This window comes from Protopterus annectens, chromosome 8.part0, assembly GCF_019279795.1.
Source record: "Protopterus annectens isolate FY-2018-M chromosome 8.part0, PAN1.0, whole genome shotgun sequence".
Classification (NCBI taxonomy): Eukaryota; Metazoa; Chordata; order Ceratodontiformes; family Protopteridae; genus Protopterus; species Protopterus annectens.
Genome location: NC_056741.1, coordinates 801573248 through 801589740, shown reverse-complemented (window position 1 = coordinate 801589740; position 16493 = coordinate 801573248).

Here is a 16493-nt window from a genome sequence, read left to right as displayed (position 1 = left end):
CATCCTTCCTCTTTATAAAGGAGGCAAAAACACTAATATCTCCAACTTCCGCCCAATCGCCCTTTTTTCACCTATATCAAAATTTCTTGAAAAATGTATCCACCACCAACTTATGCCTTTTTTAACCTAAAATAACCTCATAACTCCCACCCAGCACGATTTCCGCCCTGGCTACAGCACCATTACTGCCTTACTATCCTTTTTAGAAACAGTAAATCGGGCCTGAGACTCCGGATTACTAGTATCCTCAGTACTACTTGATCTTTCTAAAGCCTTCGACACTATCTCCCACAAACGCCTTCTCTTCCATCTCTCCAACCTTCATCTCTCCCCTGAAACCCTCTCCTGGTTCTCCAGCTACTTATCTGACAGATCGCAAGCTGTCAGATGGAAAAACTCTACCTCCTCCTTCCTGCCCACACCCACTGGTATTCCCCAGGGACCCATCCTTGGACCCACGCTCTTCAACATCTTCATAAACAACCTTCACACTGTCATCCCTGACACAACAGTTATCCAATATGCCAATGACTCCACCTTAGTTTGTGCCTCTGCCAACCTGCCAGAACTACTTATAAAAACACAAATAGCTTTTTCCACTGCTGAGAACTGGATGCACTGCAACATCTCTCTCTCTCAACTCTAATAAATCTAAAATACTTCTCTTCCCTCCCACCAGGGCCTACTCTTTTAACAAAAAATGCTTTCAAAGTCCTTAGCCAAAGCAACACTGCCATAGAAGTGGTTCCTTCTGCAAAACTCCTTGGTATCACCATAGATGAATACCTTAAATTTGATATCCACGTACAACAAAACATCAAGAAAACCCACCAAAAACTTGATATGCTCTACAGGAATAATCGCTTTCTCTCCAACTCCTCCAGGCATACTATAGCAACTACCTACCTCCTTCCTTCCTTACTATCTGGAGCCCCTCTTCTAACTAACCTATCTTCTTTCATCACCTCTAAACTTGAAACTTGCTATAAGAAAATCTCCAAATTCGCAACCAAATCCAAAACCTCTACTCACCATTGCCTCACCCTATAATCATTGAACTGGCTGGAACTCCCTAACTACCTAGACTACCTCCAACTTACCACCGCTCACAAATTAATATTCTTTCCAAAATAAGTGCCCAGCACTAACAAACATCCTTCCCCCCTTACATCCCAACCAGATCTCTGAGATCTGAACACCAAAATTTAATCTCTATTCATAAACCCAAATGCCCTGCAGACCAATTCCTTCTCTCTTTCACTGTAGGCAAAAAATGGAACTCTCTTCCTCCCTCACTTAGGACGATACCTGACCCCGAATCTTTCAAGACCCAACTTTTCTCATTTCTATCTTCCAAACATAAATGCTCCTGCTTTCACCCTACATAAATACATATACATTTCCCCATAGAGCCTTCTAAACTCCTGCTCCACACTTCATTACATCTTCTCCTTTTCTATTTACCTAACACAAACCTAATCCATCACCTTCAGATCATTCAATTTCTCTCTCTTGACTCCTAGCATGTATAAAACACAATTATCAAGTAATCACTGATGCCTATTTCATGACAATTGATTCTTATTGCTCTGAATGTAAATACCTGCTACCTTTGTCTCATTGCATGTATAATGACAATTTATTCTCTTACTATACCTGTTCTGTATGAATTCATATATGTATTTTATCCTTGCATTGGTATTTTTTGTAACCTGTAATTGTGTTTCCTATGGAGCTTTTCTCCCCGGGCCTCCACTGAAAATGGGCACATTCTGGCCCAGTGGACTTCCCCGGTAATCAAACTGAAATAAATAAATAAATAAATAAATAAAATTCCCAAATAAAAATGGAACTTCATCATAACAGTCAATCATATATTAAATGTCCTTTAAACAGCACATTTGAATAAATATCAGTCAATAAAATGTCTTGTCCACTAAACTGAAAAAGAGTATTTTGTTACACAATACCTGAAAGACTAGTTCAGTTAATCAAATAATATTAAAACCTTTCTTTGTGTAAAAAGTAATAAAAATACAAAGGAAAATATTTATGTTACACTTTGTCAGCTCTAGGAGCTAGCACACCATTCAATGACAACTGATTAATACTAGGAGCTGGCTTTGCATTCAGCAAAATCTACCACCAGTGATCCCTGTATTGTAGAAAACTTTCCCATTCCCCACCTCTGTTGTTTGAAGCCACTTTTCCTATAATAAAAAATAAAACATTTTTGTATTTTTTACACATGTTAATATGTTTGCTCAAAGCGTTGGTGGGGGTCACCGGTTTTAATACCATAAAAATATTGGTAAATTGTTTTCCTGAATACCTGTTCTGTCTTACTAATAAAAAAAAAAAAACAGACAAGAAAGACAAATAGGTACATAAACAACACCTTTTGTACCACAATCATAGCTGCTATTTGGTGCTATTACTCTGGGCTAGTTTCCAAGCATTATGTTGTTGCCCACATATATGTGCCTACACTATGAGCATGCCCTGCACTTTTTCATCCCTTTAGTTATGCTGGTATTACCTGGTGGTTTCTCTGCAGTAATCTCAAAATAAGATTTTACATTCTTACTTTTCTGCTAAACAACAAAAAGGTAGGGGGACTAAAATCTTGGTTAAGTCAAAAGTTTCAGAAACTCCACTCCAAGTTTTCTGTAAAATCTTCACCACATCTTTATTCCCCATCACACAATCCAGCAACATGGGCTTACAACATTCAGCTTCACTGTTGTTACAGTGGGTTAAAAGATATGCAGAAACTTAAAATTGATGGATATTTATTGTCCCTTTCAATAAGAATTTATCTTCTTATATCCTGTACCAATTACTTGGGGCAATGTCTATCCAGAAACATTCCCTGAAGAATATTCAGTTCTTCCCCCAAAATGCTAGGTTATCTGTAATAATTTTTAGATAGTCTAACCATTTGTCCTTTAATGGGAGATAGTCTAGCCATTTGTCCTTTAATGGGATTTTGTTTATGCCACCAAGGGTGGTGGATATTGTAGTGCAGCAGACTGCTAGAGTAAGAGGCTTTTCTGAAAAGTGTTGATTCAAATATTTTTTGTAAAATAATGTTTGTTTGTGTCTTTCGGCTTTTCCCGGTTAGGGGTCGCCACAGCGGAACTCCAGTCCGCTAATGATTGGCAGTTGATTTTTACATACCGGCTTGCCAGGCCTGATGCACAACCTTCAACGAAGGTACGCCCATTCACGCATGTCTCCACGCAGAAGATGCTCTAGCTGAGAATAAAACCAGACTGCGTCTTACTGTGAGGCGACAACACTACCACAGCACCACGTTCAAAATTTACATTGATTAGTCCCAACCTCAAAGGTGAAATGTAAAACAGTAGTAGTGTTATTAATATAATAAAAAAATGATTCAGCTCCAACAAGTCCCCTGTCCATAAAATCAATATGTTGTCAAGCTAACAAAAATATTTGTAAGTATGGCCACTAAAATCAGAAGGAAACAGAAAATTAAATTCCTACAACCGTAGAACAATGTTGGCTGAGAAAGCACCCATCGCCACATTGGTGATCTATTGCTAGTATTCTCTTACCAAGTAAACAAAGCTGTCAGTTAGCATAAATTTCATAAAAGCTGTTAACACTTCAATGTCTTCTTGTATACATTGGTTATTGCTTGGTAAATCTTCTTTAAACCAATTTAATCCCAGATTGTGAGATGTTACTACAAAAAGATCTTTAACATCTATCCTTACAAAAATGTATGTTGTAAAAATTCACACTGTCCCAAACTCTTAAGAAAGTGCCAAAAGTCAAATCAGGACATGGAACTTGTCTAAAAAAAGCTCTTTATAATCTATGTACTTTGCTATCAGCTATATTTTGGAGCCTCCAGCTGCAACAGTTGATTTTAAAGGTGGTTCTAAAACTGATTTGTGTACCCTTAGAATTCCAAAATTGAACATACTAAGAGGTCCTTAACTTGCAAAAAATTCATTAGCTGCAGTAAAAAAAACAAAGTCAAGACCTAAATCCTCTATTTACAGGTCCAAACTATGATAAGCAATATTCACTTCACTTTTGTAAAACAGTAATAAAACCGTGCCATTATTTGAGTATTCTGAGAGTACATAAACTGATCCATAATAATAGTCTCACCCCCTTTACTGAGCTTCATTATACAAATGTTCATATTTCCTCTTGTGAAATAACTTTCCTTCATCACAAGTTAAGTTGTAAAAAGAATCAATTTTCATTTTATTATTATTAAACATGTTGTGTATGTCAAGTTTTACATAACTACTCAAACAGTGGCAAGGGGGGGGGGACCAAAGGTGGATTAAATGTACATTTTCTAGACAAAGGTAGAGTAATCACGTTAGTGCACACATCATTGAAAAATAACTTAGAATTAAGATTTCTAATGTATAATGTGAGTTCCAACAAAGTGCCCACTAGTTTGAGCTCATTAGGAGGGACAAAGTTAAAACCTTTTAAAAAAAAGGTGGCTGTAAATAGGAGTGATAGTTAAATCACTATAGTTATAAATTTTGTATTTCTTGTATTCAAACACGGTACCTGATGTTGCAAGTATAACTAAAAAGTCTGACCCCTTCCCCTGCTTCTTCCTTGATGTTGTTTAGTCTGAGTCTTTTATTGACCTTGGGGACTGTAACCCACCAATTGTATGGGTCAGTTTGATTCATATGATATTTCTTGAATAACTTCAGTGAAAAAAGCATTTAATCCCACATGCAATACATAATATTAAATGCAATACCTCAATTACCCCTTAATTTAGGGTTCAAATTTTTTCAAATAATTCTTTCTCAGTATTTAAAATAACTGGCCCTGTCTCCAGTTTCATTTTACATTCCACTAAATTCTTAACATACAGTATTCTGTTAACATTCTGCAATTAGTGCCTTGTCACATAAAACATATATCCGGAAAGAACTTCTGATTAGACAGTAGTAGATTACACTGGACAGAACTAAAGAGACAAATCTTGTTACTTTGTTTTCATTAATAATAATAATCAGAATACATGCAGGTCATCAGAGTATTAATATTATTATGGTGTATTACACTGGTAATATCTGACTTTGCAGAATCTTTTGTTTCTTTTTGGGCCAGATTCATTAATGCTTACACTAACTGTATATGATCTGTATCCAAGAATATCCCTACCATATTTTTTTGTGCTTTCTAGTCACTCAGAAAGATTACACTAAGTGTTCGTGTAGTGCACACTTTGAGGTAACCTTTATGAATCCCCTCGATTATTTAAGGCTGTGAGAAAATCAGTAGGAAAATTAAAATTAGGAAGAAAAAGATGTGAGCTATACTTGTGTTGTCTGTTCACTCAGAATGATGTACACTTATGTGTAGGCATTAATGAATCCAAGGGTTTGTGTTTTTTTAACTGAAGTTGATCACAACAGACTATTTGCAAGCACAGCCTAGGTAAAAAAAAAATCACAATAAATAAATAAATAAATACAACAGAACAAATTTACAAATGTGAAGTAATTATAGAAGGCAGATAATTCCATAGATAATTGAAACAATATATAAATAATATCAACAGAGTAGAAAAACAAATGTGGATTAATTTTAGCAATAAATACAAGAGGGAAGCAGCAGGTGGGAAAAGAGGTTCGACATTGGAGTGATGCAGATGTGAGGGAGAAAGGTGATGTGCCCAGTGGAAAAGCACTTGGAGTCAGATTTTTGATAGAGGTATCTTTTGACTTGTGCTCTGAAAGTGAAGAAAGAAGAGATTTCTTTTAAGTGAGGGGGAGGGATTGCCAGAGTTTGGATGCAGGAATAGAGAAGGAATGATTAGTACAGTGTTAAATAAAAGTAACACTGATTCTCATATAATCCAAAAAAAAAAGACTGCACTCAAAACACAGCAAATACCGGGACAAAGAAAAGTATCCTTTGCATTGTCCCTTCCAAATAAAGGAAATTAGTGTCATTTGTAAATGATCGTTATTGGGCTGTATAAAAATAAATATGGTAAGACACAGGGAAAAGTTACATTATGTCCACAGTGAACAAGGTAGCTTCTTATTTCATGTACTAAATACTGTCCCCCCAAAAACAAAAATCTCTGAAAATCCAGAACAGTGACTCTTAAAAACTGTTCTTCTCCTTTAAACTTCTTTTTCTGTGGGGTGGGGGCAGGATGACAAGCCCCCCCACACACACACCTCCCAAACTTATATATACCAAGTTTGAGATTGCCATACTTTAGAGAAAAGGGAATATTCTGAAAAATGATCATCTCAAACTTGATATATATTAGTCCAGATTTTTGGCCATTCCTTCTCTGTGTTTTGGGCTTGCTCTAGTAGGTTCCAATGTTTCAAATGGTTACCATTAGTTATCTTTAATCTAAACAGACCTTAAAATCTGATAGTCACTATGGGTATGGTTGTCTTCCAAGTAACTCCACTGGTATTAACAGATTAAAGTATAAAAAAGTATAACAAATATGAATCACTAAGAAGTTAAATGAGTACAACAAACCAACGGATAGCTCAGCAGATAGATGCAAGATCCTCATAATAAGCAGCAAAAAAAAAAAAAGGATCAAGTAAACCACAGCAGCAATTTATTGATAAAAGATGAGCTAAAAATGCTTCTTCAGATCAATGAATCTACCATATGAATACATTCAGATTTAAAAGGCCATCAAGGTCACATGCACAGTCATATGATCAACCATTCAAATATTAAAAACACATCCCAAAAGTCATACCAAAATCAACTTTCATATTGCTTCAGCTTCAATACATTTTAAATTGACTCATACAATCCTAGGTAATTGTCAGCATGTAACCTATTAATCCATGTGTAGCCTACATTCTCTGTCTCTGTGACATAATCTCCAGCCCTAATATGCTCCAATACCAATTGGAGAACACCAAATCTTTATTCTCTCTACGGTTAATAATATGTTTGTAAACCTGTTGTTCCTTACCCAAGCTTCTGTTTCAAATGCTATGCTTTTTTGTAGCTAAAACAAGGTACATTGCCCAAACAATCCCTCATTTTAAGACCTAAGGCCATCTCTAATGTACCAATTTCTCTGTATAATATATTTTATTCTACTTGTGCACCAGTTATATGTAAGCATACATCTAAGTCAGCGTGGACAGCAGAGCATGCAGAAAACATACACTGTTGTCCTAGTTATAAGCTTTCACTCTCCACTGCCAAGAATAGGCATTGCACTAAACATTGCAGTGAGCAGTCTTTTGGACTTTCTCTGCAGACCCTGTTCTTACCACCTTTTGTGGGTTTGAGTGTCACCAAATACACACTTGCTTATATCCACCCCTCCCCCAACACACACACACACACACACACACACACACACACACACACACACACACACACACACACACATACATACATAGTAATTTCCAGTCAAGACTGGTAATAATTTTCAGCACCACAAGCCTTATATACTGGCACACTGTAGTAAACTGTCAGCACCCCAGATTTTCCAAGCTAGGCTAGTAATAATTTTTAGCACCACAAGCCTTATGTGCTGGCACAATGTAGTAAACTGTCAGCACCCCAGATTACCAGACTGGGGACATCCCAGTTAAAGTTTCACTCTTGTTAATAACCCAAATAATTATAAACACAAATGGTAATTCATCAATTGCAGAATGGACAGTTAGAGGTGGGGACCAGCAGTTTGTTACTAATTAGTTGAAGTATCCTCTTAACGATTAATAAAAAAGTAAACAAATGACCAACAATAAGCTTTAATAAAAGTAAATACATAAAAGTAATTTACTTAAAAAACAAGCAGTACAAGTAACAGTTAAGCATAATTTGAAATACAGCATTGAACAGAAAAATGTAAAATACTCATTTTGAATAAAAATATTATGAGAAGGAAGACCATTTATTTACTGCAACTCTTTTTTTTCTAGCTGTCCTTAACTGTAACTGACCCCTAACTACAGAAGTTGAATTACGAGGAAAACATCAGACATAAGCTACAGGGCAGTTCTTCTTCTTTCTCTTAATCTGTCTACTTCATTCTGACTTATTGTGCATTCAACCATTTCATTTATATATTCACATGCAGGGCACAGATGTCACTGAGTGGAGTGTCACATACTAGCAATTCATACTAGCAATTTTTTCAGTATTTTCTTTATAAAATACATAGTGGCTCTTTTATGACTCTTAAGCTTCTGTGACTAATAAATGTCACAGATCTTTTAATCACAAGGAAGAACAAATTACATCCTGTTCCACTTGTCTGCCATACATTTAATATCTTCATCATAACCTTTGTAGTTCCAGCCGAAGGAAGTTAACAACCTCAGTTGCAAGCTCCCTACACTTTTTATATGCATTTAATAGAGAATGGTCATTAGTTCACTAATCTCTTTGTGAAACTAGATACCATTTATTTATTTAACATTTGTTTACCTGGAAAGTCTGACTGGGACAGAGCCCATTTCAGCTGAGGTCCAGGGAGAAAGGCTCCAGACATGTCTTTTGAATGTTGAAGTAAACCGGAGCACCTGGAGGAAACCCATGTGAGCCAGAAAGGACATGCAAACTCTGCACAGAAGGCACATCATCTGAGAATCGAACCGGAGAACCTCTTGCTATGAGGTGACAATGCTAACCACTGCACCACTGTTCTAACATACTTTCCTGTCACTGAAAAATACACATTTTGCAGATTAAATCACATGTTCAATTTATTTGCTGCATATTTTATAATGTTTATGTGTAGTCCGCATACCCGTTATATTGTGACTCAGAGAACAGTGGTCTATTTATTTCAACTGTTACAACTCCTCTCAATTTTCAATGTGATAGGACAGTAAGCTTTGGATACTGGTATTGTCCTTAAAAATCTAAGGAGGAAGAGCTTGAAAAAAAACTCAAACCATGTACTCCTTCTGCTGACCTACTACCCGCTGAATACTTGCAATTAGCAGCAAAATCAATAGCCTTCCCAGTTTCAATACTGATAAACAGAACCATCACTGAAGGATATGTACCTAAACTTTGGAAAATCTCCCATATTATCCCACTTCATAAGGGTGGAAATTCTACTGAAATCTCTAATTACCGCCCTATAGCCCTTCTTTCACCCTTATCTAAAATTATGGAAAGGTGTATCCACAAGCAACTGCTTCACCACCTTCTCCAAAATAACCTACTCTCTAACACCCAACATGGTTTCAGACCATCCCACAGTACCACCACTGCCCTCCTCTCCTTTACAGACACAATCAACAAATATCGTAACAACAACACCCTTTCCTCTGCACTTTTCTTAGATCTATCCAAAGCTTTTGACATGGTCAACCACCAAATACTCATAAGCACTCTTCAATCCTTATCAATTGATACCCAATCTATTAACTGGTTTAATTCCTACTTAAGTAACAGACATCAAGCAGTACTCTGGAACTCCACTCTATCCTCCCAACTACCTGTCAACATTGGTGTCCCACAAGGGTCTATACTAGGTCCCTCCTATTTTCTTTATTTATTAATGACCTACACCAAGTTGCTCCCCAAGCTACATGTATACAATACGCAGACGATTCAACACTAATCTGCTCAGCCACATCTGTATCAGACCTTCACTCCGTCACACAACACATATTTAACTCTGTAGAAGAATGGTTTTCCCAGCACTGTCTACTACTTAACCCTAAAAAAACTAAACTGCTCCTCTTTACACCTTCCAGCAAATCTCCCCATATTGATTTTACTATAACATCAAAAGATGGCACACCTATATCACAAGACTCCACTACCAAACTACTAGGCATTACCATTGACAACAACCTGAACTTTGATACCCATATTGACAACACACTTAAAACCATTAACAAGAAAATAGGCTCTCTTTACAGAATCAAACCTTTCCTCACTCCAGAATCTAGAACAACTATCGCCTCTCCCACCTGATCTCACCCCTTCTCTATGCCTCTCCCATATTTACCAACTTATCAAAAAAGAATCTATCAAAACTAGAAATCTCCTACCACAACATAGCCAGATTTGCCACAGGAAACCCCTACAGAACCCACCACTGTACCAATTTAAAACAACTAGGCTGGCTGGAATATCAACAGCAACTAAAAATTAACCAGCTTAGCATAGCCCATCAAATTCTTTATCAACCTGACAAAACACCTATACTTTCCAGTCTAATTCAACCATACCACAACCTAAAGTCCCTGAGATCTGCACACAAACTTCTGATAAACACTGTCAAGTCAAACAACAAGGCCAGAGACTGTCTTTTCTCAAACACTGTTGGAAAATATTGGAACCTGCTTCCCTCTTAACTCTCATCTATTCCCTCAAAGTCTCCCTTTAAAAAGAAACTCAAGCTTTACCTCAAAACACAATGGCTGTGCCCCTGTACTAATCCTGACTAACTTTACTTCTTGTCAGCTGACTTACTTCACCCCTGACTAAGTTTCACTTTCTTTTCATCTATTTTTCCTCTATCCCTCTCTCTGTACATGTTTATTGTATACTTCATGTTTGTCATGTTCTACAATACTTTGTTCACTCCATCACTTTTGTACCACTTGTTTATTTTTTCAAAAATGTTTTTTAGCCTATTATTATGTTATTATATTTGCATGTAGTTCTTAATAGTTTTTACTTAGTATCATTAAAATTATATAAGCGGAGCTTATCTCCCCAGGCCTCTACTGAAAATGGACATATATCCAGCTAGACTAGCCCGGTCAACAAATGTAAAATAAATGTAAAATAAAATAAATAAATAAATAAATGGAACTATATTCTTATTTATTTATTTATTTATTTATTTATGTATTTATTTCCATTTTTTACATCAAAAGTCTGAATGGGTCATAAACAGTCCCTTTTCAGCAGAGGCCTGGGGAGAAAAGCTCCACCATTCTTACATAGATTAAGTAACTAAGTTAATAAATGTAGTTAATTTAGTTAATAAATTTGCTTAGAAAAGTAGAGAAAAATAAGAATTTGGAAAATATTTATGTTTGCAATAATCATATTGCAACAATAAACAGAAGGCATTACACTGATCCTACTATATAGGGAGACTGTTGAATAAATGCAGAAGAAAATGTGGACCAGTTAGGTTTAAAATATCTAACAACTCTTTCTGAATTAATTGATAGATAAGTAAGAGTAAAATTAAAATAGAGGGGAGTTGTGTTTTATACTTATGAATATAAGATCCTGTAAGCAATTGTGTTTAGGTAAGGTGTTTAAAGGAATGATTGTGAGGTACAAAAAAGTGTCTATCAGAATAGTGATAGGATTGTGCTAGTGCTTCAGCTGAAAAGCTACGAGCCAGATGGGAAGTGTTAGAGTGGATAATGATAGGTAACTTGGAGATGGGAGAGCCTTTTCTGTGTGCAGCGAGTAATAACAGGTCCAACTAAATAAGAGATCAGAGGAGGTTACTATGCTAATTGCCCTGAAACCTTTTTAACCCTAGCTATTCATGGCCCAATTTTTCCATTTACCAATACCCAAGGACTAGTATATGCCTGTGCTTTAGGGCATCTACAAGCTGCTCTGGTCCATAAGGGACAAGGGTGATAAACTGGGGTGAGTCTGCGATTTCCCACTGATCAGTTCAAATTGCATTGGAGCATACATAGGAAAGAATTCTGCTTCACATGAATGGGAAGTCTGTTTCAGAGAAGGAGGTAATCTCTGAGACACATATATGTCCCTCCAGCATGTTTTGTTGACATCACAGATGAGGTTTAGATCCTTAGAATGGGTAATTCTAGTGTTGTTTGTTTTGTGAATATGTAGCACATCCATCAGGGTGGGTTCAGAGAATGCCTTGTAGGTTAGGCACAGCTTGCTCCTCAGTAGTCTGTAGGAGACTGAGGACAGGGAGAGGGCTTTGAAGTGGTCCGCATCGGACATATTATTTATACTCTGTATTCTTTTAGTGAGGAACTGCTGTGACAACTGCAGCTGTTGCAAATGCCTGGTAAGGTACATGCTGATAGGTACATTGTACTTGATTATTGTTCTATTGAGGGCTGAGTATAGTGTGGCTATGATCTCCCTGAAGCTGGATGCCATGCCCTTACTTAAAAGTTGTGCCAGATAGAAGGACTTTCTCTCCACCATGGACACATGGTGATCAAAGTTCAGGTTACTGTCAATCTGTCCCTTACCACTGGGTCTACTCTTAGGGGAGTGTTATCAATGTTGTAATTTACAGGAGCGGTCATCTTCACAAAGGGTATAATTATGCATTTTTTGCATTGAGTTTTAGGCTATCGCTCTGGCACACATATTTTTCTCTATCAGACCCTTCTGGAGAATATCTATATCTTTGAGGGATTCAATGATTGCACCCAGCTTGCAGTCATCAGCAGATTTACTCAGCCAAAGGCCCTCTACGTTTACTTCCAAACAGCAGCGGCCCAACTACTGAGCCCTGCAGGACACCACTAGTAACAGATATCTCGGTGAAGATGGCTTCCCCCATTCTAACTTCACGTGTCCTATTCTTAAGTCATCTAGCTATTCATTGGGTGACAGAGATTTATGCCTAAATTTGTGAGTTTGTCTATAATACCAAATTGAGGCATTGTGTTAAATGTCTTTGCCCATTAGAGGTAGAGAGTATGCACCATTTCGCCTCATCCATTACTCTAGTGGCCTCCTCAAAGAAGCCCACCATGTTTAGCAGGCATGACCTTTCCTCGACAAAACCAAACTGGGATGGGTCCAATATCTGAAGATTTCCTATGCCTTCCATATAAAGCTAGTCAAATGTATGGGTCTACATGAAGCCTTTCTGGAGGTTGTGGTTAAACTGAGATTCTAGTGAGCCTGACAGTGCATTTTAAGCTATTTAGGAGGCATCCTGGAATATTATCAAGACCCATCAATTGAATAGTTTTTACTTTTGAGAGTGCAATGAGGACCTGTCCTTTAGTGATGGTTGGGGGAGAAATGGTAGAGGTTAATTTCTGGGGGGTAACCAGGGGTGGTGGTGATGGGGGCATTGGAGCTAAATTTATCAGCTAGAAAATTTTCTATATCCTCCACTTTTGTATAGAGAGTCCCATTTACTATTAGTTCAGCACACTGTTGGGTCCTCCCCTTAAGGTTGCATATATAACTGAAAAATGCCTTATGGTTATCCTTAGCCTGGGAGGCTATTTTTGTCTTGAAGCTGGCTTTGGCAATCTTGATTAGTCTGCTGAATTTGCTTGTTGAGACTGATGAGGGAGTTTATTTTTGCTTGTTGGGGATAGCCATTCCTATTTTGGACAGGATTTTCTTTCTTTTGTTGTACAACCTATTTATAATAGGGGGTCCACCAAGGAGGCTTGTCTTTGAGTTTGCCATAAGATTATTTCGGTTTGATACTGATGTTTCTGTGCAGTTATTTGCATGCTTGCACAGGGTTTTCATAAACACTTCTGCACATTCTTGTGAGTTTGGGAGGACTTGGAATTTAGCTATACCATTGCTTGATACGAGGTTGTTAGCCTTGGAAATATTCTTAAAGGTTCTGGGGTTTGCTGGGAGTTCGGGATTTGGATTTTTTCAAGAATGACCAATTTGTTATCTGATCTGACCTATAAGGACATTACACCTGGGAGTTGCAACATTCCCTAATACTCATGAGTACCAGATCCAGGATATTTTCTAACCCCTGGTAGGTGTGCAGACTAGATGTTCATGATATTTGCATTGACATATCCAGGAAACTTTGCTTTGAGTCTACATGCTAGTGGCTGTGTGTATTCCAGTTTATTGTGGGATAGTTGAAATCATCCATGAATATGGTGTTGGACTGAATGGTGGATCTCCATTACATTCAAGCTCATGGTAATAGTTATCCTGGGTCAAAGATAATTGCTAGCAAGTATATTGTATAAGACTTTTCCTAAAGTTAGTTAGACATGGAGTAGGTCAAGTGTGTCATATTGTTTGACCAGACTTGAGGGGTGTTCACTTTTTATATAGATTTATAAACCTCTACCTCTTGTCCCTTCTTCTGTGGTAGCTGGTCTAAATGTGTGGAAGGCGTTATAGCCTTGCACTGCTGGGGTACTTTCCACAGCTATAAATTTCAGCAACTCCACCATTGTAAACACTGTCAAGGGGGAGGAGTGCTTCCACGGAGTGGAACTTATTGAGACTCCTAGCATTGAGCAGTGCCATCTTTAGTTTATCTTGAGTAGATCCACAGCACAACAGCACAACAATACACCAGATAAATAGCCTGCTCCATAGGACAACCAACAGAAAAAGCATAAAATGGAGACAGTATGGTTTACCTCATTCTGGTAATTTTAGATGTTCAGTCATTATTTGTGAAAATACCTAATGAAAGTGGAATAGCTATGCTATAAGTATACTTGGTTAAGCATAGCAAGTATGATACCAAGTATATATGTTTATTATGCCTCCTTATGGAGACAGCTGTGGAAAACAATATATTTATGTTTGGGAAGGACATCTATTTACAAATGGATGGTGTAGCTATGGGCACATCTTGTGCAAATAGCTATGCCAACCTGGTGGTGGCCACTGGGGAGCAAGGGGCCATAATGGAGAGACCATACAGTGAACAAGTATACTTCTACCGACAGTTTGTAGATGACATTTTTTTTTATATGGAGAGGCACAGAAGAAGAGATGGAGGTTTTTAATCTTTATATTAATGGTGCTACACCCTTTTTGAACTTTACCATGGAATATTCATATGAGCAGATATCGATATGTGTCTTTTTTGTGTATAGAACATTTCTTATATATATTTAGTATATATAAATAATATATATAGATATATAGTTTTTCTTATATCTACTATTTTTTATATCAACTATTGCCATAATTATTAGTACTATTAGAATTTCCCTTTATTCTTAGATTTATTACTACCACAATTTGGTTGTGAATGCTGTTTAGTACTTTTGCATAAGTATTTTACTATTGTCAGTGGATGGCTCTGTAATTAGAGAAGTTGGTTGCCTCTGTAAGTTAATTGATTAATCAACTAATTAACCCAGAGCGAAATGTATATATACTCACAATGTGATTACTTTTGTTGTCTGAAGAAGTTTGCTGACAGAGCAAACGAAAAGCGCGTAATAATAAGCACAACATAGTGAGATTACCTGTTTATTTTTCAAGTAACGCCATGCTAATATATATAAGAAGGTTTGGCCTATCCTAACAGCTGATGAAAAGATACTAGTCATCATTGGGAATAATCCAAGTTTTACATATAAAAATATAAAATCCCTGAAAAGAAGGTTATGTTATTCGGTGGGTAGGAATACTCAACGAAATACTGAGACTGGAATGGGTACTAGTCCATGTAATAGGTGCAACGTTTGTGAATACATATATCCCACAGGACAGTTCTAGCATCCAGATTTTGATAGGACATTCACATTTAATGTTGTAGCTACTTGTGACACTACAAATGTGGTCTGTGTAGCCCACTGCATAAGCTGTGGTTCATTCTATGTGGGCAAAACTGACCGGAGACTACATGATATGATAAGGGAACACACACACACACACACACACATATATATATATATATATATATATATATAATATCAATACTAGAAGCACCACTAATGCCTTAGCTAAACATGTCATTCACAAAGGGGACACAGGGACACACACAAATTTCATTTCCTAGTTATGGAAAAAAAACAGATTGGATGGGAGATGTGGAGATGTTAAAAATAAGACAGAAACAAATGAAACCTGCTGGATTATTAAATTAAGAGATGATAGTGACAGTGGTTTGAATGACAAAGTCCCTATCAAACCCATACTGAAAGCTAGACCTCTGCGTAGATAATATAGATTTAATAGGATGTTAAACAATGTGTGTATACTTGTGGGGTAGCAGAGGAATACATGTTTTTTACAAAAAAATGTATTTTTATTTTTTATAGGTTGTTTATATGTAATTTGCATATTGTATAGATACATATACTAAATAGGTAATGTGGTTATAGCTACATATTTTATTATACAGCCTTGAATGCAACTAGTTTTAGTAAATGTATTTAGTCCTAGCAGTTTTTGCAGTAGCAATCATGGTGTTTCTTTAAATGTGTAACAAGCAATCAGGAAGGTAGTGTATTTGAATGTTAAGCACTGTATTTAAGGGATGAAGGTTTTTGAAAAATAATATTGTCTGAAGAAGCAGTCTTTGTAACTGTGAAAGCACTTATGTTTGGATTCCATTAAAGACGTTTTACTTTTATAACTGCTGGCCATCGTTTTATTCTGCTCCATTTTATGCTTATCTTGAGTAGAATTTACTATGTTGGAAGGTTTATCAAGTTAGCATTGCCTAAAAAATGCACTATAGGGTTGGATAATGTTTTTGCCAATATTTGAAAACTTAGTATTAACAGGTGCCAGCCATCCCTGGCAAAGCAGCATGGTCTGTCAATCATGTCTTCCCAAGCCAACAAATA